The sequence below is a fragment of the Tupaia chinensis genome, unplaced genomic scaffold (assembly GCF_000334495.1).
Source record: "Tupaia chinensis unplaced genomic scaffold, TupChi_1.0 Scaffold000140_1, whole genome shotgun sequence".
Classification (NCBI taxonomy): Eukaryota; Metazoa; Chordata; class Mammalia; order Scandentia; family Tupaiidae; genus Tupaia; species Tupaia belangeri.
Window position 1 is genome coordinate 6,560,454 of NW_006159610.1, and position 5,653 is coordinate 6,566,106.

A 5,653-nucleotide genomic window follows, 5' to 3' on the forward strand; every position below is an offset into this window, starting at 1 on the left:
GGCAATGCATAAGATGATTTGGAGAGAGCATGCATACTGCATGCATCAGCAAGTATAGGGACCGTAACATTTCTCACTATCAAATAGGCAAAGCTGCTAAAACTCTGATTATATCCATATGTGCAAGAGTATAGGGAAGCGGGCAACCTCAAATTTTACAGGTGAGCGTATAAATTGGTATAGCCATTTTGGAGTACCTGCCTCTAAATAACTGGATGAGAGAGAATGTTCGAAAATAAAGATGAGGTGTATTCAAGAATAAGCACGGCCGCATGCAATACCCTGGCCACAGTAAACTATAGTTCTGTTCAGAGAGAGAAGGAAAGACAAGGGTTTTTGAAAGAAAAATGAGATGTTATGTAAGTTGCTTGAGGATAACTATCCTAGGCTACCAGGATCAGTAAATAGCAGGGGGATGTCAATCCAAGGTTAGACAGCCAGTCTCTGGGCAGCTGTCCTGTGACAGTGGCCTTTGTGCAAGGTTGTGGCTCTGGCTGGGTCCTTGTGAAGCTTCTCGTCATCAGGCATATGTGCAGGAGAACTGCCCCTTTCATGGCGTTCCCTGGCTTGTCAAGATTTAACACAAGTCAACACAAATGATTCCATTTTGATTCCAACAACTTTCACAGGGTTTCAATTTGGCCTCTAAGATTTTTAATTGACTTACCATTTTGCCCAGAAAGTCCACTTCAAAATACTTAAGCTCTTTTTTTTTTCATTTTTCCTTTTTCTTTTTTTTCTTAGAGAGATTTTTGCCATAGAGCATATACACTATCACCAGAGAGACAGAGGGAAAGAAAGTGAGAAATCATCCCCCACCCTGGGGGAGGTCCCCCCCCCCCGGGGGGAGGGGGGAATTGGCCATGCCACAATCCTTCCTCCTCCATTCTCCTCTCAGGATTTTGGGCACACACACTCATGCTCCTGGAGTGAATTTTAAGTCATTGGGTCCAGGACTCAAACTGTGGTTGACTAAGTAGGAGTCCAGCAACGTAACCATTACACCATCCACCGGTCCCTCCTTTCTTTTTTTTAATCAGGTTTAATCCAGCCAGGTAAATTCAGTAATATAATTCAATCACATAACACTCACCTTTTTAAAGTGTTCAATGAGTTTGACAAATCTATGAAATCTTATAATCACTACCACATTCAAGATATGGAACATTGGCCCAGTTCCATATCCCGATGGTTAAGAGAAGCCCAATCCCAAGGCCAGCAGGTGGCATGGTGGTTAAAGGCATTGGACTCCCACATGGCTGACTGTGGTTTGAGTCTTGGGCCTGGTGGCTTGTTTTCTCACTTTCTCTTTCTCTGATTTTTTTTTTCTGGTAAAATTTTAAAAATAATAAAAGATAGAATTAAATAAATAAATAAATCTTTTTTTTAAAAAAAAGAACCCCAATCCCTCATGTCCCCAGTGGCGTGATGAACATACAGGACACATGTGCGTGTGTGCTTAAAATCCCAACGGGATGGAGAAATGAAGAAGGGATTCCAGCATGACCATGCCCCATTGCGAGGTGCTCTCTCCCACTCTCTCTGTCTCTGTCTCTCTCTGTCTTTCTCTGGCAAGCACAGACAACCTCTTGCAATTAAAGAAAGAACTATAGAACATTTCCTTTGCCCTGAAAAGTTCCCTTGTGCCAGCTTGCACTCTGCCCCATCCCTGATTCCTAGTTGCTGATCACACTTGTTTCCAGAGCTTTGCATTTTCCAGAATTTCATATAAATGGAATCATATAGTATCTAGTTTTTTGTGCCTGGTTTCTCTTTCTCTCTTTCTCTCTCTCTTAGTTTCCTATAGGATATATGCACTCGGCTGGGAGAGAGAGCAAAAAAGTGAGAAAGTACCCCCTTCACGGAGGATGGACATGCTGCAATCCCTTCTCCTCCATTCTCTTCTTGGAAGATTTTCAAGCCATCAGGTCTGGGACTCAAACCACATAGCTGGCCATGCGGGATCCAGGTGCCTTAACCACCATGTCACCTACTGGCCTCTGGTACTTTGGTCCTTTCTATTGCTAGTAGTATCCCATTGAATAGACATGCCACAATTTATCCATTAACCCAACTGATGGACGTTTGGGGGTGTTGTTTTTTTTGTTTTTTTTTTTAGAGATTTTCACTGTAGGGCGCATGCGCTCGCCAGACAGACAGAGACATAGAGACAGAAAGCGAGAAATCACCCCCCAGGGGGGATGGTCACGCCGCAATCCCTTCTCCTCCATTCTCCTCTCGGGATCTTGGGTACACACGCACACGCACCTGGCATGAGTTTTAAGCCACCGGGTCCGGGACACAAACCATGGTCGACTACGTGGGAGTCCAGCGACATAGCCATTACACTAACTGCTGGTTCCCTGGGGGTGTTGTTTTGTTAGTTTGTTTTTTGGCTATTATCAGTAAACTACTAAAACTTTTGTTTCTAGGTCTTTGTGTGAACATGTTTTCAATTCTCTTGGGTAAATACCTAGGAGTGGAATTCCTGGGTCACGTAATAGACATATATTTAACAGTATAAGAAATGCAAGACTGTCTTCCAAAATGGGATATATTTTACATTCTCTCCAGCAATGTATAAAAGCTCCAGATGTTCTACATCCTTATCAGTTCTTGGTTTTGTTAGTCTTTTTAATGTGAATCATTCTGGTAGGTATGTAATGATGTCCCCTTGTGACACTAATTTGCATTTTCTTAATGACTAATGATGTTAAGCACTTTTTCATGTGCTTATTTGCCTTTGGTATGTCTTCATTTGTGAAGTGTTTATTCAAATCTTTTACCCATTTTATAATTGGGTTGTCTCTTTACTACCAAGTTGTAAGTTACCTTTTTTTTTGAAGTTTTTGCTGTAGGGCATGTGTGCTTGCCAGAGAGTGACAGAGAGACAGGAAAAGAAAGAAATCATTCTCCAGGAGAGATGACCATGCCACAATCCATTCTCCTCCAGTCTCCTCTCAGGATTTTAAACATGCATGCACCTGGGCCTATCATATTTTTCAAGCTGCCAGGTCCAGGACTCAAACTGTGAGGCCATGTGGGATCTGGCGCCTTAACCTTCACACCACCTACTGTCCCCCACCAAGTTGTGAATAACTTTATATATATTCTGGATACAACTCTCTACTCAGATGTGTGTTTTGCCAATATTCTCTTCTAGTCTCTAGACTGTCTTTACATTTTCTTAATGGTATTATTTCAAAGAGCAAAGGTTTTTTTTGGAGAAGTTTTTGCTATAGGGCACGTGCGCTCGCCAGACAGAGAGAGACAGATAGAAAGCGAGAAATCACCCCCAGGGGGAATGGCCACGCCACAATCCCTTCTCCTCCATTTTCCTCTTGGGATCTTGGGCACACACACACATGCACCCAGCGTGAGTTTTAAGCCACCGGGTCCGGGACGCGAACCGTGGTCGACTACATGGGAGTCCAGCGACATAGCCATTAACGCTAACTGCTGGTCCCAAAGAGCAAAGGTTTTTAACTTTGATAAAATCCAGTTCTTTATTTTTTTCTTATTTGTCTCATGCTTTTGTATCCTAAGACATATTTACCTAGTCCAAGTTGCAATTTTCTCCTGTGTTTTCTTTTAGAAACTTAGTGATTTAGCTCTTATGTTTAGGTCTATGATCCATTTAAGTCAACTTTTATATACTGGGTTGTCAGAAAAGTCATGACTTTTTTGTATTTTTCTATGCAAAAATGCATGATGACTTTTCTGACAACCCAATGCTTTGCAAGAGAAGAGCTGAAGTTAAATTTTGGAGTGCTGTCCGGTGTCACTGCAAAGACTCCCTAATGCCATTAAGCTGACTTCGTACTTCCTTGAAATGACTTGTCCACGTACGTGTCTGTCTACCGCTGCACTTCCTCGCCTCTTCCACAAAAGATGAACATATTACCTGAAGGTGGAGGGCAGTAAGATGCTGTTTCATGTAATCCCACTAATGCGAAAAAGTGTGATAGGCGATAAATCTTTTTTTAAAAGTATAAGTGTAAATATTAGTTACAGCTGGGGAAAGAGAATTTGGAAGAGTTGGGGAGTCAAGGTATGAAGAGGAATGTTCACCTTTACTCCATACAATATGTCCGATTCCAATAATATGACATTTATATGAATGCTATCATTTTCATTTTAAATACCAGCACATACTACCTTTTTGTATTATTCATAGTCATTTTTTTTTTATTTATTTTTTTGAAGTTGAACAGAAAGAGAAAGAGAAAGAAAAGTGAGAAAACAAACTACCAGGTCTGGGACTCAAACTGCAGTTGGCCACGTGGGAGTCCAGTCACATTAACCACTATGCCATCTGCTGGCCCCACTACTCTTGTATTTAACATGTTTTTAAATAAAAAAAAATTGTGGGTTTGGGTAGAAACTAGAAAATGGGTGAGGGAAAGGCCATCAGCTGGCATGGTGGTGAAGGCGTTGAACTCCCACACGGGCCGAGTGCAATTTGAGTTGCCAGCATGGCTTGAAAATCATGCCGGATATGTGTGCATGCACACCCAAAGTCTCAGAAGGAGAGTAAAGAAGGGATTGTGACAGGACCACGCCCCAAGGGGTGATTTCTCACTTGCCCTCTCGCTGTCTCTCTCCGGCAAGTGCACACACCCAATGGCAAAAAAACCTAAAAAAACAAACAAACAAACCAAAAAATGGTGAGATATATTCCAGGCGCTAAATCAACTGAGCCATGGGCTAGAAAAGACGACTGGGGACAGATGGTGGTGCAGGGCCAGCACAACTGGACCCCCATGACAAAGGGCTGGGTTTGCACTGTGGGCCCTCCCTGAGCACACGCCTGTGTGTCCGTGATCAGAACCAGCTGAGAACTGGGTACGTGTGTGTGTGTGTGTGTCGGGGGGGGGGTGCGTGGGTCACAATATGAGGATCCAATTGAGGATCCTTGTCTCCTTTGCTCTCTCATGGAAAAAAATGAGTAAATAAACTTAAAAAAAAAAAGTAGAAGGTCTTTGGGTTATAACGTTAAGTGGCGTTTTGAGAAAACTAAATATAAAATGGTTTATGAAATAAAACAATTGATAGGGCCCTGAAGGTGGCATGGTGGTTAAGGTGCTGGATCCCACATGGTCAACTCTATGGTTTGAGGCCTGGACCTGATGGATTGAAAAACGCCCCTTGCTGGGGAGTGCAATCTCTCCGTCTCTCTTTCTGTCTCTCTTACTCATAGAAGAAGTAAACGTTTTTCCTTAACTATAAGAGATATTACAGGAAAAGCAAAGGCACGATGGTAGACATGAACAGAACGTGGCATAGGACAGGGTACTTGCTTAACTGGAGAAAAAGCTGTTTAGAATTCGAAGGCAAAAGAGCAAATCAGTGGAATAAGGTCAGATCGAGGCCTGCCATGAGTAGCCCATGCCAAAGAGTTCAGACCTGCCATACCTGAACTATTAGTTTGGTGCAAAAGCAAATGTGATTTTGGACCATGAATTTTAAATCATTATAACTAGGCTCAAATACATCTTTATTAATCAAAATAGAAACGATTACAATGAACACGTTTTTGCTGACGAGCAATCAGTGTTTGTTCCTGTAGTGTAACAACCTATGCTTCGGGACTGGACAAACTCTTGGAAAGCAGCTTCTGCATCCTGCTGGCTGTGCAAGTGGTTTCCCTAAC